The sequence below is a fragment of the Carcharhinus amblyrhynchos genome, chromosome 1 (assembly GCF_965287045.1).
Source record: "Carcharhinus amblyrhynchos chromosome 1, sCarAmb.v2.hapA, whole genome shotgun sequence".
In the NCBI taxonomy this organism is placed as follows: domain Eukaryota; kingdom Metazoa; phylum Chordata; class Chondrichthyes; order Carcharhiniformes; family Carcharhinidae; genus Carcharhinus; species Carcharhinus amblyrhynchos.
This window is the reverse complement of record NC_137324.1, coordinates 19843446-19870296: the sequence shown is the minus strand read 5'-3', so window position 1 is coordinate 19870296 and position 26851 is coordinate 19843446. Positions and strand designations below refer to the sequence as shown.

At 42.3% G+C, this 26851-nt stretch overlaps 1 protein-coding gene and 1 pseudogene across 1 annotated transcript in view; both read left to right on the top strand.

The window, feature by feature from the left end:
- ctnna2 (catenin (cadherin-associated protein), alpha 2) overlaps positions 1-26851 on the top strand; it is a 1308817-nt gene that overhangs the window by 268567 nt on the left and 1013399 nt on the right. The window lies entirely within an intron of this gene.
- Positions 1162-1608, top strand: LOC145349008 (large ribosomal subunit protein uL23 pseudogene; annotated as a pseudogene).

The following is a 26851-nucleotide window of genomic DNA, read 5'->3' as shown; positions in this document are numbered from 1 at the left end:
ACAGTTTAGAACAGGACAAAGATGAAAGTGCAACAGCACTCACTGTCTCTGAGCTAGTTTAGTTATTAAAGCCCTTCCTGCTCTGGTTACCACCAGGCATCCTCCAAACACACTGTCTTGTTTTGTTGTAGGTTTCTTTCTCTCATTGCTGGGAAATAATATATACCTGTTCAATTCCTCTGCAGCATATCTAGGAATCAAGACATCAGAGAATTGAAATGCAGTGTTTGAATATCTCAAATCCATTGTTGATGGTGCTCTTCTTCCCAATTCCAACTGTCTAAATTGTATCCTTGGATTGGCCATTTAAATACTGGGAACAACCTGCTCCCAGGGTGTCTCCAGTTATCATCAGGGCTTTAATTTCACTTGAACCATTGGTGAAGTAGATGGCACCGTCTTTTGATTAAGGAACTCCAAAGAGTATTTGCAAGCAGGATATTTTTCTTTTAATAGCTACAACAATGTTGATTATCTCTTGCTCATTCCCACCCTTGTTCAGTCTGCTTTGCTTTCTCTCCATCATGCAAAAACATATAACTATGAGACTGATTACATAAAAGATGAACCGATATTGTCCTTAGAAACTATAAAATAAAATGAAGTATTTTAATTTCATACAATTACTTTGTACGTACTCTGCAAAATGAATAGAGTGCCTCAGTAGAGAGAGGTTGTGAACTAAATATTGTTAATTATAGGAAAGAGCATGATAACTTGTTCCTTGATGTGTTTCCTCATTAAAAGAAGAGACTAACCAGCAGATGTTAAATAAATTGAGACACTAACACCTAACATATTTCCCAGCATTAATTTGTTTCACTCATCAAACCTCTTTTTGAAAGCTTATATAGTTGGTGTGAATGAATTTTAACCTCTTGGCTGGAAAATGCAGACCTGGAAAGGTAAGGATTATATTTTTAGCCTCATGTTTCATTCTTTTTAAAAGGAATTTTGTTTTTCTATGCATTATCGATGTCAAACCAAAATGTACAAAAATACAACCAACAAACTCAAAAGAGGAGTTCTTGTATGCGCTGAATAGCTAAGATGTACATAGAACTATACATAGAAAATAGTAGCTGGAACAGGCTATTCAGGCCTTTGAGCCTGCTCTGCCATGAATTATGATCACAACTGATCAGCAAAATCAATACGTTGATGTCTCCAATGGTGACGAAGGAAGCTGCCCCTGTTAAGACTGAAGCTAAATCCAAGGCCTTGAAAGCAAAGAAGGCCATTTTGAAGGGAGTTCATAGTCAGAAGCAGCAGAAAATTAGGACAACGCCTAACTTCAGGAGACCAAAGACACTCAGGCTGAGGAAGCACCCTAAGTGCCCCAGAAAGGAACAAATTGGATCACTATTTGGTCGTTAAGTTCCCTCTGACGACATAGTCTGCAATGAAGAAAATCGAGGACAACATTACTTTGGTTGTCATCATTGACATCAATATCAATAAACATTAGATAAAACAGGCTGTCAAGAAACTGATATTGGTGTAGATACAGTGAACACACTTATCAGGCCTGATGATGAGAAGAAAACACATCCGCTTACCCCAGACTATGGTAAATTGGATGTTGCAAATAAGATTGGCACCATCTAAACAGGTTTCAAGAAGAGCTGTATAAATATTTTAACAAAATTTTAAATGAAAGATGAAAAATAGCTACTTTTTCTGCTGGTTAATTCCACAGATTCACCACTGTCTTGGGGAAGAAATTTCTTTTCAGCTCAGTCCTAACGGGTTTATCCCTTCCTGAAACTATGACCCCTAGTTCTGAATTCCCCCAACATTGGGAACAATCTGCCCTGCCTTATTGGAATTTTATCAGTTTCTATGAGATCTCTCTCACTCTTCTAAACTCCAATGAATATAATTCTAATAGACAACTCTCCTCATGCGACAGTTCTGCCACCTCAGGAATCAGCCTGGTAAAACTTCACTGCACTCCCTCTAAAATCCTTTCTTAGCTAAGAAACAGAGAAACTAGAAGCAAGAGTAGGTCATTTGGCCCTTCGAGCCGACTCCACCATTCATTTTGATCATAGCTAATCATCAAATTCAATATCCCCTTCCCCCATATCCCTTGATCTCTTTAGTCCCAAGAGTTATATCTAATTTCTTCTTGAAATCAGACAATGTTTTGGCCTCAACTCCATTCTGTGGGAGTGAATTCCACACATTCACCACCCTCAGGGTAAAAAGATTTCTCCTCACCTCAGTTCTGAAAGGTTTATCCCTTATCCTTGAATTATGACCCCTAGTTCTGGACTCCCCACCATTGGGAACATTCTTTCCAAATCTACCCTGTGTTTATCCTGTTAAAATTTTATAAATTTGTATGAGATCCTTTCTCACCCTTCTAAACTCCAGTGAATATAATCCTAACCTAAATAATCTGAATAATTTATGGATCAATAAGGACACCAAAACTGGACAAAATATTCCAGGTACTCCTCACTAATGCTTTATTCAATTGAAATGAAACATCTGTATTCCTTTAGGGGAGGCAATGCCTAATGGCCTAGTAGCATTGTCACTAAACTACTGATCCAAAATCTCAACTCATATTACGGGGACCCAGATTTGAATACCTCGTGGCAGATGATGGAATTTGAATTCAATTAAAAATATCTGGAAATGAAACTCTGCTGATAACAATAAAACCACTGTTGATTCTTGAAAAGAAACAATCTGGTTCATAAATGTCTTTTACGGAAGGAAATCTGCCATCCTTACTTGTTCTGGCATACATGTGACTTCAGAGTCACAGCTATGTGGTTGACAGCTAACTGCCCTCTGAAATAGCCTAGCAAGCCACTAAGTTGTATCAATCACTCAAGAAGGCAACTCTTCACCACATTGTCAAGGGCAACTAGGGATGGGCAATAAATGTTGGCCAGCCAGCAACGCCCATGTCCAATGAATGAATTTTTAAGAAGCTCAAATTCTCTTGCTATGAAGGCCAACTTACCAATTGCTTTCTTTAATGCCTACTGTACCTGCACATTTATTTTCAGTGACTGATGCACAAGGACATCATGGTCTCACTGAGTATCCACCTCTCAATTTACACCCATTTGAAAAATAATCTGGATAATTTATGTATTATTTATCCATGTGATACTGCATCTACCATGCAGCCTGTCCAAATAACACTAAAGCATCTCTGCACGCTCCCACCAAAATTTGTATCATCTACAAGTTGATAGAAAATGGGCCTGATTTATCCCAAAAATCTAAGCGTCCAGCAGGCGGGAGTTTTTCATTTCACTGTAAGGATCAGTGCTGTGTCCATTGTTATTTGTCATCTATATCAATGATCTGGATTGTATTGTGGTAAATTGGATCAGCAAATTTGCTGATGATACAAAGGTTGGAGATGTAGTGGACAGTGAGGAAGGTTTTCAAAGTTTGCAGAAGGATTTGGACCAGCTAGAAAAATGGGCTGAAAAATGGCAGATGGAGTTTAATTCAGACAAGTGTGAGGTATTGCACTTTGGAAGGACAAACCAAGGTAGAACATACAAGGTAATTGGTAGGACACTGAAGAGTGCAGTGGAACAGAGGGATCTGGGAATACAGATATATAATTCCCTAGAAGTGGTGTCACAGGTAGATAGGGTCGTAAAGAGTGCTTTTGGAACATTGGTCTTTATAAATCAAAGTATTGAGTATAAGAATTAGAATTGTTATGGTGAGGTTGTATAAGGCATTGGTGAGGCTGCATTTAGAGTATTGTGTGCAGTTTTGGTCACCTAATTACAGGAAGGATATTAATAAGGTTGAAAGAGTGCAGAGAAGGTTTATAAGGATGTTGCCGAGACTTGAGAAACTGAGTTACAGAGAAAAGTTGAATAAGTTAGGACTTTATTTCCTGGAGCATAGAAGAATGAGGGGAGATTTGATAGAGGTGTATAAAATTATGATGGGTATAGATAGAGTGAATGCAAGCGTGCTTTTCCCGCTGAGGCTGGGGGAGAAAAAACTAGAGGACATGGGTTAAGGGTGAAGGGGGAAAAGTTTAAAGGGAATATTGGGGCGGGGGGGGGTGTTCGTCACACAAAGAGTGGTGGGAGTGTCGAATGAGCTGCTAGATGAAGTGGTTATTGCAAGCTCACTTTTAACATGTAAGAAAAACTTGGACAGGTACGTGGATGAAAGAGGTGTGGACGGATATGGTCCAGATGCAGGTCAGTGGGACTAAGCAGAAAAATGGTTCGGCACAGCCAAGAAGGGCCAAAAGGCCTGTTTCTGTGCTGTAATGTTCTATGGATCTATATATTAAATTCCATTAGCCACTTGTCTGCCCATTCTGCTCAGCCTATCTGTATTCTGTTGTAGTCGATTGGTATCACCCTTACTGTCTACCATTTTTTAAATTTTACTCCCCATTTCAAAATCCATCTGATTTGTAAATGAAACTAAGTAGTGGCCCCAGCATTGACCTTGGAGCACATCCTCTATCACCCTCCAATCTGAAAAAAATAACTAGTTACCACAGCTCATTGTTTTCTGTCCATAAGTCATTTTTTATTTAAGCTGTTGGGTAGAATTAATGCATCTTTTGAAAAAAATATTAAAAATTGGTTTAGTGTAAAGATTTTAATCTTGCATTGAAAATAACAATTTTAGCCTGTTAGGATAACATTCTGGCAATACAACAAACAGTACAAAGACAGTATGTGCTATGATGAATTACAACAAAAATCATTGCAAATGTTGCAATGATATTCGTAAGTGATGTCAATAGTTGTATAAATTGTAATGAGATTTACTGAGAGTAATAATAAGCATTTCATTTCAGAAGAAAATGGTAGTGCTCAAAATGCCATAAGGCAGTAAATTTGGTTATTTTTAAATAATAACTGCTGTTAAGATGCATGAATATTATCTCATTCATTTTCTATGTCTCTGTAATGACTTGTTCTGGAATTTAGTTACTTTGATCTTTCCATCTTTGGGATGCTACCTTGACATGCTGGAGCAGCTTGTGCACTCCAATGATTCCTTGAGCAATGCTGTCAGGTGTGCCTTGTTCCTGAAAGGGCCAGGCAACAAAGTCAGGGAAAGGTGTATGACAAAGTGCTGTTCAAAAAATCCTCAGTGGCAACAAAAACGAATGAATACTGTGTATTTCACAAGACTTCTCTCTCTTATTCGGTAAAGGAAATTCAAGGCATGTGACAAACTTTGGCTTTCTGGAACAGACGAACACTTCTGAGGCTGGGCTCACCCTAAACACAGTACATTCTTTGGAATATCTCATGCATTCGCCATTTATATAGCTTTCAATCTTTCTTGAAATACGTGTTTTTCATCTTTAAATTCATTTCTCTTAACCCCTTTGAAAGGTATCTGTCCCAGGATATAAAAATACTTAATGCTGTTTTATGACTACTACTTTTAGGGAAAAATCTATGATCTTTGCCAGTTATAAATGTTCCTTTTGAAATTCAATGGCTAAACCACAGCTCACCTCTTTATCTCCTAATACAAATTTTTCTTTGTGTTGTTCCCTGGTTACCCATCGTAACTTGGCTCATCTCCTCTTCAAATGCTTTCTTTTGGATATCACCTTCATCAGGTCCTGAGGATTTATTTACCTTGATGCGCTTTAAGACTTCCAGTATCTCCTCCTCTGTAATATGTACACTCCTCAAGTCATCACTATTTATGTCCCCAAGTTCCCTAACATCCATGCTATTCTCAACAGCAAATACTGATGAGAGATATTCATTTAGGATCTCACCCATCTCTTGTGGATCCACACATAGATGACCTTGTTGACCCTTAAGAGGCCCCACTCTCTCCCTTGTTACTCTTTTGGCCTTTACATATTCTTAGAAGCTCTTTGGATGTTCCTTTGCCTTATCTGCCAAAACAAGTAGGACTAGGGGGCATAGCCTCAAGATAAAGGGGGGGCGGTTTAGAACGGAGTTGAGGAGGAACTTCTTCACTCAAAGGGTGGTGAATCTCTGGAATTCTCTGCCCGTTGAAGTGGTGGAGGCTGCCTCGCTAAATATTTAAGACGCGGGTTGATGGGTTTTTGATGAGAGAGGGGATTAAGGGTTATGGGGAGAGGGCGGGAATGTGGAACTGAGCCACGACAGATCAGCCATGATCTTATTGAATGGCGGGGCAGGCTCGAAGGGCTAGTTGGCCTACTCCTGCTCCTATTTCTTATGTTCTTATGTTCAATCTTGTATCCCCTTTTAGCCCTCCTGTTATCTCCCTTAACTCTACTCCTACACCCCCTATACTCTTCAAGGGATTCACTTGGCCTCAACTGCTTATGCATGTCATGTGCCTCCTTCTTCTTCTTGACCAGGGCCTCAATATCTCGAGTCATCCAAGGTTACCTAGTTCTACCAGCCTTGCCCTTCACTAAGAGGGATGTGCTTACCCTGAACCCTGGTTAACACACTTTTGAAAGCCTCCCACTTATTGGACATCCCTTTCCCTTCCCACAGATTCCCCCAATTAATTTTTGACAGTTCCTGCCTGATACCATCAATTTGGCATTGCCCCAATTTAGAATTTTAACTTTTGGGCCAGACCTATCATTCTCCATAGTTACCTTAAAACTAATAGAATTATGGTCACTGGTCACTGATTCCCTCACGAACACTTCTGTCACTTGCCTTTCCTTATTACCCAAGAGGAGGTCAAATTTTGCCCCCTCTCTAGTCAGACCATCCACAGACTGAATGAGAAATTCCTCCTGAATACACTCAACAAGTTTCTCTCCATCCAACCCTCTAATATTTTGGCTGTCCCAGTCAATGTCGGGAAAGTTAAAATCTTCTACTATTACCACCTTATTTTTCTTGGAGCTGTCTGCAATCTCCTTAAATATTTGCTCCTCAATTTCCTGCTGACTATTTGGGGGCCTATAGCAGAACCTTATCAAAGTGATTTCCCCTTCTTATTTCTCAGTTCTACTCATATAGACTCAGTGGCTAAACCTTCAGATATATCCCCCCTCAGTAGGGGCTGTGATGTTTTCCCTAATCAAAAGTGCAACTCCCCCTCTTTTATCTCCTGTTCTATCTTTCCTACAGTAACTATACCCTGGAACATTGAGCTGCCAGTCCTGTCCCTCCCTTAGCCATGTTTCAGTAATTGTTGTATTATCTCAGTTCAGTGTACCCATCCATGCCCTGAGTTCATCTGCCTGGCCCATCAGGCCTCTTGCATTGAAATAAATGCAGTTTAATCTGGACTTCCCTTGTTCTCTGCCCTGCTTTTGCCTGATCTGTCTGGTATTAGGATAGCTGACGCTGCCTTTACTACTCAATGCGCTCTCTTTAACTTCCGTGCTGTCCTCAACCTTCTCTTCTGTCTCCCTGCTGCCTTGGGTCCCAACCCCCTGAGTACTTCCTTGAGTACTGATGCCAGAGTCCCACTGATTGAAATCCTTTCTTCACACACCACTCAGTTCTCAAATCTGTTTAATCCTATGGCAATTCACATAAGCCTTTGGTGACCATCTAGAGAAGATTGATGCAGAGGGATTTGGAAGTCCGATGCATGAATCACAAAATGCTAGTATGAAGTACAGCAAGTAACTAGGAAATACAATTTTATTGTTTATTTGTGGGGGGAAATTAATAAAAACAGTAAAGGGATTATGGCTCAGTTACAGAGGGAATTGGTGAGACCACATCTGAAATATTGTGTACAGTATTGGTCTCCTTATTTAAGGAAGGATGTAAATGCATTGCAAGCGGAACCCTCACTGTTCACATTATATATTAATCATTTGGACAAGGGAACTAAATATATTATCTTTAAATTTGCAGATGATACAAAGTTGCGTTGGAAAGTTGTGAGGATGAAGCAGAAATGCATCTGAGTGATTTGGACAGGCTGAATTTATGGGCATATGCATGGCAGATGCAGTATAATGTGCATAATTGTGACGTTTTCTACTTGGGTAGCAAAAGTAGGAAGGCAGATTATTATTTGAATGGGTGTAAATTGAAAGAGGTGGTTACTCCATGAGACCTTGGCGTTCTCATGTATCAGTTGCTGACAGTATGTGCACAGGCATAGCAGACATTAAAAATGGCAAATAACTTCATAGCGAGAGGATTTGCGTATAGGAATGGGGTTATTTTACAGCTTTTGTATAGGGCATTGATGAGGCCACGCCTGAAGTATTGTGTGCAGTATGGTGTCCTTATCTCAGGAAGAATGTCCTTGCTATAGAGGGAAGGTTTACCACACTGATTCCTGGGATGGCAGGTCAGTCATAGGAGGAGATACTAATTTGGTTAGGATTGTATCCACTGGAGTTCAGAAGAGTGAGAGGAGATCTCAGAGAAACTTATGAAGTACTAACAGGATTTGTCAGAAAGAATGTTCCAATGGTAGCGGAGTCCAGAGTTAGGAGTCATAATTTGAAGATTAGGGTTACCTTTCAAGACTGAGCGAGGAGAAATTTCTTCACCCAGAGATTGGTGATTCTGTGGAATTTGCTCCTACAAATTCCACAGGGGTAGGGTCAATTCTTACATCAGTGTTTGGTCAAGGAAGAGTTTCATTATTCATGTTTTATTTAGTAACTACTTCTCTTTGGTGGATAATGAACCTATGATTTTTTTGTTCTTAATTTTATTGTTGTGATCGGTATAAATCAAATCGGAAATACATTTTGACTCTAGGTCACGCATCACACACAAGAAGTTAGCTGGGATTTTGATAGCACTTCTAAACATGATATTAATTTAATCCTTGTGTATCATAACCAGAGAAGGAACATGCATTCTGACTGAAATGTGTCATCTAAAAAGCCCAGGGAGTCACTGCCAGAGTGGTGGGGGCAGTGCCAACTTGGCACTACCAAGTAGTGACTGAAGGGGCTAGGGCCTTTGCTGCTACATATTGGAGTATTTCTCTTGTGGATGGTGAGGCCTCTGACTCAGGGAAAATGGGGATGAAGCCTCTGACTTGGATGGGGGAGAAATGAAAAATTGGGGCTGGTGGTGAGGCCTTTAACTTGTGGGGGAGGGGGGAGGAGGGCGGGGGGCTTGTAGGGGAGGGGGGAAGCAGGGCCAGGTCACTGTTATTCCTGTGTGGCATTTTGAGAGAGGGGAAAGTTGAGGATTGAGGGTGTTCCCCTTGTCTGTGTGGTATTGTAATGCCTGTGGGAGGTGGCCTTGGCATTGCACTGAGAGATTGGGGTGCCTTTTAAAGAAGCTACCTCGACCTCTGTTTCTCATTGGTGATTCTTTTGCAACCAAAGAGTGATTGAATTCCACCTGGTTAGCGCTGCCAGTGCCAGCAAGAAACACTCTGATTTTCCTGCTGGCAGCAGCATGTAGGTATTATTCAGGCTGTTGTTGTCTATGTGATTGAAAGGCCTGGTCATAAATGAATGGCATTACTTATCCCATAATCAGCCCCTCAGGCTTTACAGCTATTGGGCTTAGTTAAAATTTATTCAGAATTAAACTGTTTTTCTTTCTGAAATGTGATTTAAAAATTGGTACTGCAGCTGTTGTTGCATAGTCAGCAATGGTGATGCACTTTATTTTTGTGTAAAAAATTTAAATCAAAACTAGGTTGCGAAAAATGGTAGAGGATATTGGGTGTCCTTGTAGTTAGTGACAGTAATAAAGGATGGTACTTTTTAAGGTATTTCGTTTGGTGTTAAATTATCTATTTTGGTAATACTGCTGCTGAATTATGGTAATTCCTCAAGGCTGATGAGTCCAAAAGCAATTGTCTCAGGAATTGGATAGCTCAAAGCAGGAAAGAAAGCAACATAACTGCAAGATTGTGTCAAATTGTTTGCCAAGTAGCCGGTGATCAGATAAATCAGTTTAATTAAGTATACGGGTAACCTGATCAAACAGACAAGACAAAATTAGTTGACCAATGATAACAGTTTTGGAATCAACTAGTTTCAGCTGGGAAAATGTGTTGGCATTGGTGGGCGAAGGGAGAAAGATGTAATAAAATAATTACGTTCACGGGAATGGTATCAGAATTGGAACATTACTAGGCTAGTTACCCAGAGAACTAATGCTCCAGATGGCAGCTGGCATATATTGTTCAATGAATCTGAAATAAAAGGCCAGTCTCAGTAACAATGACCATGTAACTACCACATTGTCACAAAAATCCCACCTGGTTCATTCATGTTCCTTCGGGGAGGAAATCAATCATCCTGATTGTCTGGCCTACATGAGATTGCAGACATACATCAGTGGTCTTGCAAGCCACTCACCGTACCTTATCCAAGGAGTTAAAGACCACTCACCACCCTCTATGTGAAAAGATTGCCCTTCTGGACCCTTTTGTATCTCCCCTTTCACCTTAAACGTAGAAACAAGAAGTAGGAGTAGGCCATTTAGCCCTTCAGGCCAGCTCTGCCATTCATTTTGATCATGGCTGATCATCGAATTCAATGTCCTGATTCCCTCCTTCCTTCCGTATCCCTTGATCCCTTTAGCCCAAGAGCTATATCTAATTTCTTCTTGAAATCAGACATTTTGGCCTCAACTACATTATATGGTGGTGAATTCCACACATTCACCACCCTCTGGGTGAAGAAATTTCTCCTCACCTCAGTTCTAAAAGGCTTACCCCCTTATCTTCAAACTATGACCCCTAGTTCTGCACTCCCCCAATATAGGAACTTTCTTTCTGAATCTACGCTGTCTAACCCTGTTAAAAATTTATAAGTTTCTATGTGATAATAAGAACATAAGAAGTAGGAGCAGGAGTAGGCCATCTAGCCCTTCGAGCCTGCCCCGCCATTCAGTAAGATCATGGCTGATCTGAATTGGCTCAGTTCCACTTTCCCGCTTTCTCCCCATAACCCTTAATTCCCTTGCCTACCAAAAACCTATCTACCCATGACTTAAATATATTTAGCAAGGTAGCCTCCACCACATCAACGGGCAGAGTCCTTTGGAAGGACTCTTAGTAGTGTGGACTCTCAGTAGTGTGGACGAGCAGAGGGACCTCGGGGTACATGTGCATAGCTCCCTGAAAGTTGGCACCCAGGTTGATAAGGTTGTTAAGAAGGCATACGGTGTGTTGGCTTTTATTGGTAGAGGGTTTGAACTTCGGAGCCGTGAGGTTATGTTACAACTGTACAAAACTCTGGTGCGGCCGCACTTGGAGTATTGTGTACAGTTCTGGTCGCCGTATTATAAGAAAGATGTGGAGGCATTGGAAAGGGTGCAGAGGAGGTTTACCAGGATGTTGCCTCGTATGGTGGGAAGGTCTTATGAGGAAAGGCTGAGGGACTTGAGGTTATTTTCATTGTAGAGAAGAAGGTTACGAGGTGGCCTGATTGAGGCATACAAGTTGATCAATGGATTGGATAGGGTGGACAGTGAGAACCTTTTACCTCGGATGGAGATGGCTAACACAAGGGGACACAGCTTTAAATTAAGGGGTGGTAATTATAGGATGGATGTCAGAGGTAGGCTCTTTACTCAGAGGGTAGTAAGGTCGTGGAATGCCCTGCCTGCAGCTGTTGTGAACTTGCCAAGTTTAAGGGCGTTCAAATGGTCTGTGGATAGGCATATGGATAGCATTGGAATAGTTTAGGTTAGAGGGTCATTAGATTGGTTCCACTGGTCGGCGCAACATCGAGGGCCGAAGGGCCTGTACTGCGCTGTAATGTTCTGTGTTCTATGTTTGAGTGAAGAAGTTCCTCCTCAACTCCGTTCTAAACTGCACCCCCCCCCTTATCTTGAGGCTGTGCCCTCTAGTCCTACTGTCCTTTCTGAGTGGGAAGAATCTCTCTACCTCTACCCTATCCATCCCTTTCATTATCTTATACGTCTCTATAAGATCCCCCCTCATCCTTCTAAACTCCAACGATTACAGACCCAGTCTATTTAGTCTCTTGTCATAGTCCAACCCCCTCATAGAACATAGAACATAGAACATTACAGCGCAGAACAGGCCCTTCGGCCCACGATGTTGCGCCGACCAGTTACAAAAACAATGACCCACTAGCCTATACCAATCCCTTTTCGTCCATAAACCTATCCAGAGATCTCTTAAACGCCCCCAAACTAGACCCATTTACAACCGCAGCAGGCAGGGCATTCCAATCCCTCACCACCCGCTGGGTAAAGAACCTACCCCTGACATCCGTCCTGTAGCTACCCCCCCTTAATTTAAAGCCATGCCCCCTCGTGCTAGCTTTCTCCATCCGAGGAAAAAGGCTATCACTATCCACCCTATCTAAACCTCTAATCATCTTATATGTTTCAATAAGATCCCCTCTTAACCGCCTTCTTTCCAACGAAAACAACCCTAAATCCCTCAGTCTCTCCTCATAGGACCTCCCCACCATACCAGGCAACATCCTAGTAAACCTCCTCTGCACCCTCTCCAACGCCTCCACATCCTTCTTGTAATGCGGGGACCAGAACTGCACACAGTACTCCAAGTGCGGCCGCACTAGAGTAGTGTACAGTTGCAACATTACACTGCGACTCCTAAATTCAATCCCCCTACCAATAAACGCCAAGACACCGTACGCCTTCTTAACAACCTTATCTACTTGATTCCCAACTTTCAGGGATCTATGTACACACACACCTAGATCCCTCTGTTCATCCACACTATTCAAAGTCCTCCCGTTAGCCCTATACTCGACACATCTGTTGCTCCTACCAAAGTGAATTACCTCACACTTCTCCGCATTAAATTCCATCCGCCACCTCTCGGCCCAGCTCTGCAACCTATCTAAGTCTCCCTGCAGACTATGACACCCTTCCTCACAATCTACCACACCTCCAATTTTGGTGTCATCAGCAAATTTACTAATCCACCCAACTATACCCTCATCCAGATCATTAATAAAAATTACAAACAACAGTGGCCCCAAAACAGATCCCTGAGGCACACCACTCGTAACTGTACTCCATGATGAATATTTACCATCCACCACCACCCTCTGTCTCCTATCTGATAGCCAATTCCTGATCCAACTTCCTAGATTACCCACAATCCCATACCTCTGCATTTTCTGCAGAAGCCTACCATGGTGAACCTTATCGAACGCCTTACTAATCATCTCCGGTATCAGCCTAGTGAACCTCCTCTGCACTCCCTCCAAGGCCAAAATATCCTTGCACAAGTGCGGTGACCGAAACTGCACACAGTACTCCAGCTGTGGCCTCACCAGTGCCCTGTACAGTTGCAGCAAGACCTCCCTGCTTTTATATTCTATCTCCCTCACTATACAGGCCAGCATCCCATTCGCCTTCTTGATCACCTGCTGCACCTGCAGGCTGGGTTTTTGCGACTCATGCACAAGGACCCCCAGGTCCCTCTGCACCTCTGTCCCTTCTCACTCTTCTAAATTCCAGTAAATACAATCCTAACTGACTTAGTCTGTCCTTATATGACAGACCTTCCAACTCAGGAATCAACCTGGTAAACCTTCCCCCTAGAGCAAGGACACCCTTCCTGAGATAAGGACACCAAAACTGCACACAATACGCTAGTTGTGGCCTTATCCATGCCTTATACAATTGCAGCGAAACATCCCTATCCACAAATCCTCTCGCTCTGAAGGCCAACATACCATTTGCCTTCTTTATTACCTGCTGTACCTGTACGCTTTCAGCGACTAATGCATGAGGACTTGCTGAGTATCAATTTACACTCATTCAAGTAGTAAGCTGTCTTCCTATTATTGCTACTAAAGTGGATACTCTCACATTTATTCACATTGTACTGCATCTGCCAGACACGTGCCCATACACACAGCCTGTCCAACTCACACTGAAGCATCTCTGCATCCTCCCCACAGCTCATCCTCCCACGCAATTTTGTATCATCTGCAAATTTGGACATAATACCTTTAGTTCCCTCTTCCAGACCATTAATATATAGTGGGGGCGATATGCCACCAAACTAGTTTTTTAGCATGGCAGGCTGGGAGAATTGCATGTTGGCTGATTCATGGAATTTGCACATGCATTCCCGACGCACGTGCATCTCCCAACACTGGATATCCAGTGCAGTCAGAACCATACTGGAAACCGGGGGTAATCCATGATAATAGACTTGATAATAATTTCCTGAATACTGAAGTTAGGCTCACTGGTCTATAGTTCCCTGTTTTCTCTCTACCTCCCTTTTTAAATTACAGACTTGCATTAGCTACCCTCCAATCTGTAGGAACCAGTCGAAAGTCCAAAGAATTTTGGAAAATAACCACTATTTCCAGGGCCATTTCCTTAAGTACTCTGGGATGAAGATTATCATGACCTGGAGATTTATCCACATTCAATCCCATCAATTTCCCCAAAATCATTTCTCTACTAATGCTGATTTTCTTCAGATCCTCATTAAAACTTGCTTTTCTCAAAACTTCTGGCACATTATTCACATATTCCTTTGTGAAGACTGAAGCAAAGTACAATCTTAATTTTTCAGCCATTTCTTTATTCCCTGTTATGAATTCTCCCGTTTCTGACTGTAAGGGGCTATATTCATTTTTGTCAATCTTTTTCTCTTTACATATCCATGGAAACTTTTACAGTCAGTTTTTTGTTCCCTGCTAGCTTACTTTCATATTCTGTTTTTCCCCTGCTTAAGAACATAAGTCATGATGTGGGTATGCCGGCGTTGGACTGGCGTAAACACAGTAAAAAGTCTGACAACACCAGGTTTTAGTCCAACCTATTTATTTGATAATATATTATCAAATAAATAGGTTGGACTAAAACCTGGTGTTGTCAGACTTTTTACTGTAAGAACATAAGAACATAAGAAATAGGAGCAGGAGTAGGCCATCTAGCCCTTCGAACCTGCCCCGCCATTCAATAAGATCATGGCTGATCTGTTATGGCTCAGTTCCACTTTCCCGCCCTCTCCCCATAACCCTTAATCCCCTCTCTTATCAAGAACCCATCAACCCGCTTCTTAAAAATATTTAGTGAGGCAGCCTCCACCACTTCAACGGGCAGAGAATTCCAGAGATTCACCACCCTTTGAGTGAAGAAGTTCCTCCTCAACTCCGTTCTAAACCGCCTCCCCTTTATCTTGAGGCTGTGCCCCCTAGTCCTACTGTCTTTTTTGAGCGGGAAGAGTCTCTCCACCTCTATCCTATCCATCCCATTCATCATCTTATACGTCTCAATGAGATCTCCCCTCATTCTTCTAAACTCTAACGAGTACAAGCCTAGTTTATTCGGCCTCTCCTCATAGCTCAATCCCCTCAACTCCGGTATCAGCCTAGTTAACCTCCTCTGCACTCCCTCCAGGGCCAAAATATCCTTGCGCAGGTGCGGCGCCCAAAACTGCACACAGTACTCCAGCTGCGGCCTCACCAATGCCCTATACAGCTGCAGCAAGACCTCCCTACTTTTATATTCAATCCCCCTCGCTATGAAGGCCAGCATCCCATTTGGCTTCCTGACCACCTGCTGCACCTGCAAGCTGGGTTTTTGCGACTCATGCACAAGGACCCCGAGGTCCCTCTGCACCGTCGCCTGCTGCAGTTTTTCGCCCCGTAAGTAATAGTCCTTCCTACCATTCTTCCTACCAAAGTGGACCACCTCACACTTGCCAACATTAAATTCCATTTGCCATTTCCTGGCCCATTCGCCCAGCCTATCTAGATCCTTCTGCAGACTCTCCACACCCTCCGCACAATTTGCCTTTCCCCCAATCTTGGTGTCATCAGCAAATTTCGACACCCTACACTCGGTTCCCTCCTCCAGATCATCTATATAAATGGTAAATAGCTGAGGCCCCAGCACCGACCCCTGGGGCACCCCACTAGTCACCAACCGCCAATCCGAATAGCACCCATTGACCCCCACTCTCTGCCTCCTATTTGACAACCAATCCTCTATCCACGCTAACACCCTACCCCCAACTCCATGTCCCCTGACCTTCTGCAATAACCTCTTGTGAGGTACCTTGTCAAACGCCTTCTGAAAATCCAGAAAGACCACATCCACCGGCTCTCCTCTATCCACTGCCCTAGACACATCCTCATAGAACTCCAGTAAATTTGTCAGACACGACTTCCCTTTAATGAAACCGTGTTGCGTCCGCCCTATCAAGCAATTCCCTTCAAGATGCCTCGCAATTTCCTCCTTAATGACGGATTCTAACATTTTACCTACCACAGACGTTAAACTAACCGGCCTATAATTCCCCGCCTTTTGCCTGGCACCCTTCTTAAACAACGGCGTAACATTAGCCGTTTTCCAATCTTCCGGCACTTCCCCGGAATCCAGCGACGTCTGGAAAATAACCACCAAGGCATCCACTATCACCTCCGCCATTTCTTTCAGAACCCTCGGATGCATTCCATCCGGTCCTGGGGACTTGTCCACAATCAGCCCCTCCAGTCTGTCGAGCACCACCTCTCTAGTAACAGTAATGTCATTAAGACCCTCCATTCCTACCACCTTTCCATCGCTAACACCTGGCAAATTATTCACGTCCTCCTCCGTGAAGACAGAAACAAAAAAGTTATTCAAGACCTTAGCCATATCCCCATCCCCTACCACTAGCTCCCCTTTCTCATCCTCTAAAGGACCAACGTTCACCCTAGCCAGCCTCTTCCTTTTTATATATTTATAAAAACTCTTGCTATCCTTTTTTATATTAAGTGCTAGCCCAGCCTCATAGCTTCTCCTACCCTCCTTTATCAACTTCTTTGTCAATCTTTGTTGACATTTAAACCTTTCCCAATCCTCTTCTCGCCCACTACTCTTAGCTACTCTAAATTCCTCCGCTTTTAATTTAACACTTTCCTTCACCTCCTTCGTTATCCACGGCTTATTACCTCTCTTCCTACTGTCCTTTTTAACCGAACTCTTTAATCGAACTCTTGGTTCTCCTTTCCTTCAATTTTAATTCTCAGGCCTTTGTTTTCTCTTCCCAATTTGTATGTTTCTTCCTTGAATCTGACACTATCCCCAATTTCCCTTGTAAGCCATGGTTTGGCCACAATTCCCTTGCCACTCTAGCGCCAAACAGGAATAAACAACTTCTGGAGTTCACTTGTTCATTCTTTAAATGCCTGCCCTTCCCTTTTCACTGTCTTTCCTTTCAGCCATGTTTCCCAGTCCATCATGGCCAATTCATGCCTCATATCATCATAGTTCCCTTTATTAAAATTGAGAATCAACTACACCTCTACTATCTTGACAAAGGTATTATGGTCACTCATCCCCAAGGGTTCTCTCTCAACGAGATTTCCAACTAATTCTATCTCATTGCACAATAGCCAATTCAATATGGCCTGATCCCTTGTTAGTTCCTCAACATACTGCTCCAGAAAACCATCCCGTATTCACTCCAGAAATTCTTCCTCTATTTGATTGTCCGAGTCTATATGCAGATTAAAGTTGCCCATAATCACAAATGTTCCTTTAACACATGTATCTCTGATTTCCTATTTATTGTTTTTCTCAACATTACCGTTACAGTTTGGTAATCTGTATACCACCCCAGCAATGTTTTTTACCCCTTGTTTCTTAATTTGGCCCATACAGATTCTACGTCATCTATGCTAATACCTTTCCTCAATATTGTATCAATATCAACTTCAATCAACAATGTAACTCCACCACCTTTTCCTTTCTATCTGTCTTTCCTAAGCACTGAATAGCCCTCATTGTTTATTTTGCATCCTTGTTCACCTTGAAGCCACACCTCTGTAATGCCAACCATATCACATTGCTTTACATCCATTTGTGCAACTAATTCATCCACTTTGTTGATCCAAGTATTCATGTACAAAATCTTAAAGTGGGCACTTTTAACATTTCTTTTCCCTAATTTTTTTTCTTGATCCTTATCTGATTCTGGCACTTGATTTGTCTGCCTATCACTTTCCCTATTCTCCTTACTGTCTTTTCCTCTTGTTCTTAATACCCGCTGCTGTGAATCCTTGCAAATGTTCCCATCCCCTTCAAATATCAGGTTAAACCCTCCACAACCATTTTAGCAGGTACTCCCCCAAGATGGGGGTTAGTTGGTTAACCATCCTCTATCCAAGCTAATGCATTATCCATAAGACCGTGCACCTTTATCTTATACAGCAGCCTTTTGTGCAGCACCTTGTCAAATGCCCTCTGGAAATGCAGATACATTTTATCCACTGGTTACCCATTGTACACTGTGCTCATAATGTCCTCAAAGAATTCCTGTATATTAGTTCAGCATAACCTGCCTTTCATGAGGACATGATTCGCCTTCCCAGTGGGACAATTTCTATCTAGATGTCTTGCTATTTCTTCCTTGATGATAGATTCAAGTGTTTTCTCCTTGACAGAAGTTAAGCTAACCAGCCTATAGTTACCTGCCTTTTGTCTACCTCCATTTTTTTTAAACAGTAGCATCGCATTTGCTGTTTTCCAATTTGCCGGAACTGCTCTAGATGCCAGTGAATTTTTGTGAACTACAGGAGGGTATTTGCCATTTCCCCTGCCATCTCTTTTAGTACCCTGGAATGTATTCCATCAGGGCCTGGAGACTTGTCTACCTTTAGCCCCATTCACTTGCCCAACACTATCTCTTTAATGATAATCAGCATTTTTAGGTCCTCACCTGCCATAGCCGCCTTGTCGTCAATTTGTGTCTTCTACTGTGAAGACCGACTCCAAATACTTATTCAATGCCTTGGCCATTTCATGATTTCCCATTCTGAAATCCCCTTTCTCATCCAATGTTTACCTTAGCTACTCTTTTTCGTTTTATATATTTGTTGAAACTTTTGCTATTTGTTTTTATATCCTGAGCTAGTTTGCTGTCATAATCCATCTTACTTTTCTTTACAGCTTTTTTCATGGCTTTCTATTGACCTTCAAGGATTTCTCAATCCTTGAGTTTCCCATTTGCCACTCTGTATGCATTTTCTTTCAATTTGATACCCTCCTTTATTTTCTGAGACATACATGGCTGATTATCCCTTTCACTACAGTCCTTCCTTGTCACTGGTATATATGCTTGCTGAACACTGAAAAAATGCTTTGAAAGCATTTTTTCTCAATTCCCCACCATATAAAGTTTTTGCTCCCACAAATGAAGAAACCAAAACCCACCCCACACCCCCCTTGGGCATCAGCTTTCCCCACCACTCCCAGTGGGGTTCCCCAGAGTGCTCACCCCTGTCACTGGCTCTTTGCACAGATCGGCATTGCTTAGGAAAGAAGAAGTGATACCTCATAATGATCAAAATTGTCAATCAAAGACAGAATGTTTATAAATGTATGAACAAAGGCAGCACTAGAGATGCATTAAACCATACAGGAAGAATGTGGAAGATATTGAGAGGGTGCAGAGGAGATTTACAAGGATGTTGCCTGGATTGGGAGGTATGCCTTATGAAGATAGGTTGAGGGAGCTAGATCTCTTCTCCCTGGAGAGATGAAGGTTGAGAGGCAACCTGATAGAGGTTTATAAAATGTTGAGAGGTATAGATAGGGTGGATTCTCGGAGGCTATTTCCCAAGACTGAAATGGTTGCTACGAGAGCACGCAGGTTTAAGGTGCTGGGGAGCAGGTACAGAGGAGATGTCAGGGGTAAGTTTTTCACTCAGAGGGTGGTGAGTGATTGGAATCGGCTGCCGTTGGTGGTGGTAGAGACGAACTCGCTGGGGTCTTTTAAAAGACTTCTGGATGAGTACATGGGGTTTAATGGGATTTAGAGTTATACATAGTACTACGGCCTGGTAGGTATGGATATGATCGGCGCAACTTGTGGGCCAAAGGGCCTGTTTGCGCTGTAGTGTTCTGTGTTCTATGTTAAAAAGAAGCTTAGCCCTTTCTAATGGGCAAGTGATCCAACCTGTCAATGAAACTATTTTCCAAGGATCTAGACATCAGAAGCTATTCTTTTGATGTAGAAAGAGAACTCCCAAGTGAAACTGACCATCAGAGCGCGTTTTAGTGAAGCTTTGCCATATGAGGGAGAACAAGGAATTCCCTTGGGAAAAGCTGTGACAGGTCCTTTCTCTGAAAGGACTTCAAAGAAATTATTTAGCATGTTGGCCAACCCTTAATGGAGTGCTGTAGTGATTTTGAAGGCATGGATATTACTATTATTATTATTATTATTATTATTATTACTTACGAGGCGAAAAACTGCAGCAGGCGACGGTGCAGAGGGACCTCGGGGTCCTTGTGCATGAGTCGCAAAAACCCAGCTTGCAGGTGCAGCAGGTGGTCAGGAAGGCGAATGGGATGCTGGCCTTCATAGCGAGGGGGATTGAATATAAAAGTAGGGAGGTCTTGCTGCAGCTGTATAGGGCATTGGTGAGGCCGCAACTGGAGTACTGTGTGCATTTTTGGGCGCCGCACCTGCGCAAAGATATTTTGGCCTTGGAGGGAGTGCAGAGGAGGTTTACTAGGCTGATACCGGAGTTGAGGGGGTTGAGCTATGAGGAGAGGCTGAATAAACTGGGCTTGTACTCGTTAGAGTTTAGAAGAATGAGAGGAGATCTCATTGAGACGTATAAGATGATGAATGGGATGGATAGGATAGAGGTGGAAAGACTCTTCCCGCTCAAAAAAGACAATAGGACTAGGGGGCACAGCCTCAAGATAAAAGGGGGGCGGTTTAGAACGGAGTTGAGGAGGAACTTCTTCACTCAAAGGGTGGTGAATCTCTGGAATTCTCTGCCCGTTGAAGTGGTGGAGGCTACCTCGCTAAATATTTTTAAGACGCGGGTTGATGGGTTTTTGATAGGAGAGGGGATTAAGGGTTATGGGGAGAGGGCGGGAAAGTGGAACTGAGCAGCGACAGATCAGCCATGATCTTATTGAATGGCGGGGCAGGCTCGAAGGGCTGGATGGCCTACTCCTGCTCCTATTTCTTATGTTCTTATGATATCAAAGTGACCAGGGCATTTCAAAGGGTTTAAAGGACAGGGACAATGATAAAAATCTTTCTCAGAATAGCTTCTGAAATCAGTGTCCTGAAAGTGAACACCCCTTTTCCCAAGGCAATTCTCCCCCGCCCCACCCCTTCTCTCTCTCTCTCTCTCTGTCTCTCTCTCTCTCTCCTCTGCCTCGGAGTACAAGACACCAGGTTCAGGGTTTGTCAGGACCTACAACAAAGCCTGCCCAGTGGACTTTCCACTGCTAGGGATGGGTGTTGCAATGATTTTGCTGCCTGGTGGGAACCTCCTTTTGAATGCCCATTCAACAGGCTGTAGGGATTCCTGCCAAGGGCTAACAGACCCACTGAAACCCTCCTGCTCACAGTCGAATTGAATTAAAGTCTGCTCTGTCTAGAGGTTGTAAAGGTGCTAAATTGAATAATTTTATGAACTCAATGCTAAAATTTCCATACTTCGCACTTAACTGATTGTTATTCAGGCAGTAGTATGGGGAATGGAAGGTGTGGGAAATGAAAATGACATGCAGATCAGCAGGTGTCCTCTTGAAGGTTGCTTTCAAAACCAATTCTGATATCAGCAATGCATTACTTCAAGTCAGTGTGCATAGTAGAATTTGTGAAAATAAATTAATAACTGAGAAAATGCCTATAATGAATATAATGAATAAATGTACGAAAATACTCATTAGTATCGGGTCATAGCAGTCATGGGTAATACGGCAGATAATACCAGCACATAATGATTCAGATATGTGCAGTAACTGTGAGTCAAGTAATGTAATTTATTTGGTACATTCTTATGGAAAAAAATTATTCCAATTATTTTTTCTGCACTGCACTAATCATTGTAATTGTAGGCCTTGCTGACTGCAGAGTAATGAGAATAACAATGGGTGATAAGCATAGCACTTCAATCATTAAAAATAGATATCAGAAATAGAAGAGAATTCTGATAGAACACTGACCAAATCAGGCAAATCTAAATGGTGATCACATTTATATTTCAAATATGTCATATTTTATGCTAATTTTTTTTGCTTATGTGACAAACACCAAAATCCCTCCTCTTATTTTCTATGAAAGCTATTCAATGAAGTGTACAGTAATTTTCATTTAATTATAGAGTTCTATAATTCACCAAAGAGGTCAATAACATCTTACTCAACTTGGTAAATGCTAATCTAGTAATTTTAAATTTGCAAAAGACATTGCAATATGTTTATCGTGGCCAACTAGAATGTAGATAGAGGAATTATGTATAGAAAGTTAATTAAGTTGTCATAACCAGTCAAACATTCTTTAAATATTGAAATAAAAGCAAAACACAATAGGTGTTGGACATCTGAAATAAAAACAGAAATGTTGGAAAAACTCATCAGGTCTGGCAACACTTATGGAACATCTATGGAATAGAGATGCCGGTGTTGGACTGGGGTGGACGCAGTAAGAAGTCTCACAACACCAGTTTAAAGTCTAACAGGTTTATTTGGAATCATGAGCTTTCAGGGTGCTGATCCTTCATCAGGTGAGTGTCAATATGCGCGATCTTCATGGAGATGCTCTGCACTTTGAGTCAACGGTTTGTGATGTCAATGGTAGCAATGGTGTGGAGATAGCGGCATTGGACTGGGGTGGGCAAAACATGATCTTTTGGAGTGCTGCTCCTTCATGAGAATAGAAATATATAGACAAGACTCGCACTGTGAATATTATCTTGTAATTGTATCTTTGTCTTTATATGCCGTGTTTGTGAAGCCTACCTCACCACTCACCTGATGAAGGGGCAGAGCTCCAAAAGCTTGTAATTTCAAATAAATCTGTTGGACTTTAAGTTGGTGTTGTGAGACTTCTTATTGTGCCAACATCTATAGCGAGGGAAACAGTTAATGTTTTGAGTCTGTATGAGTTTTCAGAGCTAATGAGAGGGAGAAATATGATGGATTTTATACTGTTTAATAGGGGTGGAGCAAAATAGAAGGTCAGTGAAAAGTGTGAGCTAAGAGAGATTGCACAAGGATCTTTAGGGTACGTGGCAAAGGAAGTATTAATGACAATGCAAGTAACAGTAGAAGGTTCTGAAAATAGCATGAAAGTAAGAGAGCAGAATTCTTTAGTCAGAAAACAAAGGTCACTGCTCAGTGAAAGCAAAACTTAAGCACAAACGAAAGTTGACCTTTTGGGGGAGGGCATTTGTATTGAGACAAAAACATTTTTGGAGTAAGTTCATAGTCTAAAGTTGTTGAATTCAATGTTGCATTCAGAGGGCTGTAATGTACCTCATCGAAAGATGAGATCCTCTTCCTCCAATTTGTGTTGGGCTTCACTGGAACATTACAGCAGTTCAAGGATGGACGTGAGACCAAGATGGCAAATTGAAATTGCAGTCGACAGGAAGGTTGAAGGCATGCTTTATGAATTGAATGAATATGTTCAGCAAAGCAGTCAATCAATCTGCGTTTAGTCTCTCCGATATAGAGGAGACTGTATTGGGAGCAGCAAATACAGAAGATCAAATTGAAGGGGTTGCAAGTGAAATGCTGCTTCAGCTGAAATAAATATTTGCGGGCGTGGAAGACAGGAGACAGGAGGCAATTGGGGAGGTATTACACTTTCTGCGATTACATGGAAGGATTACTTGCTTTTACTTTTCATTCCACCAGCCTCTGCATTCAAAGGATCAGTCTCTGCAATTTTTGCCAACTCCAGTATGATGCCACCATGAAACACATCTTCCCCTAACCAACCGACTCCCAACAACATTCCCCAGGGACCGCTCCCTTGGTGACAGCCTGGTCCACTCCCTCATAACCCCTAACCCCTCATGCCCTTCCTTTGGTATTTTTCAGCATTTTCTGTATTTGCTTCAAATATTCAAGTTGTGTTCTAAATTAATTATTTTCGATGACACCATACTTTTGATGTATGGTCATAAAATGTCAGCTTATTTTGCACTTGGATCTAATTGGCACACTAATGACCAAATAATCATCCCTTCAGCAGAAGATTAGTAGAATCTCTTTATGATTGACGTGGCTCACGATGGCATATTTGGCGATGGAATCAAATCAATTCCTGTTAACTCAGTAATCCAGTACCAGAGCTAGACAGGATTTCTTGCACAAAAGTCACAAAGTTAGCATCAACTGGTATGGTAAGCAATAATCAAGGCAATTTATAAAAATGTATTCTAACACAAAATGCTGATGTTGCTACCTCAGCCAGCATTTATTGCCCCTCCGTGATGCTCTTAGGAAAGTGGCAGTGATCTGCTTTCTTGAACATTCAGTTTATATGGTGTAGGTACACCCACAATGTAGTTAGGTAGGGAGTTCCAATATTTTTACTCACTGACAAAGGAAAAGCAATATATTTCCTAATCAGGATTGTCTATGACTTGGAGGGAACTTGCAGGTGATGGTGTTCTTATGCAACTGCTCCTCAGGTTTTTCTGGGCAGTAACATTATGAGCTTGGATGATACTGTCAGAGAAATCATGCAGTTTTTCTGCAGTACATCTTGTAGTTGGCACACTCTGTGTGCTGGTAGTGAAGTGAGGGAATGTTCAATATGGTGGTTGGAGAGATGAGTAAATGGGTTGTTTTGTCCTGATTGGGCCAAACTTCCTGAATGTTGTTGGAACTGTATTGTGCCAGGTAATTGGAGAGCATTCCATCATACTACTTTGTGCCTTGTAGATGGTAGACAGGCTTTACAAAGTCAGGAGATGAATTACTCACTGTGGAATTCCTGGCCTCTCACCTGCTTTTGTAGCCTCTATTTATTTGTCTTACCCAACTAAATTTCTGGTCAATGCGAACCCCCAGGATACTGATGGTGGGGGATTCAGCAATTATGGTGCTGTTGATTATCAGAGGCAGGTGGTTAGATTCTCTCTAGTTGGTGGTTATTATTGACTGCTACTTGTGTCACACAAATGTTACTGGCCTCTTATCAGTCCAAGCCTGAATATTGTCTAGGTCTTACACATGATCAGGTGCACAGGCTGCTCCATTATTAAATGAATTGCAAATGGAACTGAACATGGCCATCATCAGTGACCATCTGCATTTATGATGGAGGGTGGGCCATTGGAACTGCTGTTGAAGGGCTTAAGTAGCTGAAGGAATGGTGCTATGAATGGTGGAGTGATGAAGGCAAAGCCAGAGTCAATTTTACTCTGTCCCACCAGCATGTTTCAAGGTAGGGGGACTTGTGAAATGCAATGTGCAGCATGCCCATCCTGACCTGTTTCCCATATTACAGGAGGTAGTGGAGGTCTTGGCAACCTAACTACCATTCGGGTGATGGGCCAAATGGTCTCATTCTGCACAGTAATAATTGTAATTCTTTGATTCATTCACCTCTCAAAGTCAGCCATTCACTTCCCTCACTGCTGTCACAGTCTTGCCTTCGGTCCGGCCTCCATATCTTTCTATTCTTTGGGGACCGTCTGTACACTTGTAGTCTCACTGGTGGCCATTGATTGAACCATTGATTGGTGAGATCACAGAACTTCAGGCCCATTGAATTCCCTCCCTGATAGATAAAGTCTTGCCCTTGAACTCTCCAATTAATACTCTGTTGAGCGTAAAGTGGCTGATGGCTTGTTCATATGCAGGCTGTCAACTGAATTTCTTGTTGCGAGGTGTGTTGGGTGATGGGGAGTATGGGAACCCCATAAAATCGACTCCATGGTTTATTTTACTTCTGTCTCAATGAATAACCTTGAATTGTGACACTTACAGATTCCTGATTCTTCCATTAAAATTCACAGGATAATGCTTCTTGCCCTTTCTAGGATTATATGAATTATTTTCCAGTCTCTGGCACCTTTTGTGCTCAGTAAGTTTTAAAATACTTTTAACAGAATTTCTTTTTAAATATCCTGCAGATTTAGTATTAACATAAGGTGTGTCTGTGCCTCAAAAGTTAAAATTGTATTGGAGGGTTAGGCCCCAGAGAGAATTTAAAGAGGAATAATGTGCAATTCTTTTAAAGCTGTCGTAACGTTTGTGAAAGCTTGGGAATCTGTGCATTTGATTTTACTGTGTGTTTTGGACATAAAAGAAAATATCTTCCCAATTGGATGGCACTGTGCTGACAGTTTATGTGCTTTAAATGCTGAAGGACATATTTTTCAAAGATCTTAATCCATGTCCTAATTGTTAATAATATCTGGGGATTTTGGGGCCTAATTTTACAATTTTCATTCTAAGTGCTGAATGTGGGCACAATACAGGTGACTTGGAAATCTGTTCCCAGGGACCTCATACGTATCTAGGTTGAAAAAAAATTCACCAGTCTGAATTGTGCTGTAGGGGCAGGGCTTATCACACCTGAAATGATTATCCACCCCCCCACCGCTATCCAGACCCATCGTGACCCTCTGCCCCCATTAGCCCTTCACCAACCGCCCGCAGAGTGGCATGTGACCCCCCCCCTCCTCTACTTCCCCCCTCCTTGACCTCCCCAACCAACCAGAGAGCGATCTGGCCTCCCTCTGCCCGACCCCCCCCCGCCCCCCACACCAAACAACAATCTGGCCTCCATTTGCACCCCCCCTCCCCCATCCACCAGAGATGCATCTGACATGCCACCTCCTCCTCCCCCACCCCTCCACCAAAAAATTGAGACCTTTCTTCTGACTCCCCACCAGGGAATGATCTGCCAAGCATGCCTGTTTCATGCCAAATCTGGACGTGCAAACCCGATGGTAAAGGGGAAATGCTGGTAGAGTTGGGTAGGCAATTCATTAATGTAATTTAAATGCATGCAAATGCATTTAAATCTCTCTCTTGCACCCGTTTCAGGCGCAAATCGAATCATGGCTGTTTTTGGCCTTGGTAAAGTGGGCATCTGCGTGGACACAGGCACAGATCGCGTTAATGGCCTCAAGCCTGACTTTGACCAAGTTTTCGGGTGCAACACATTGGTAAAATTGGGCTCTTGGCATTGACAAATTTCCTTGATGGCTGTGAATCTTTGAACAGAT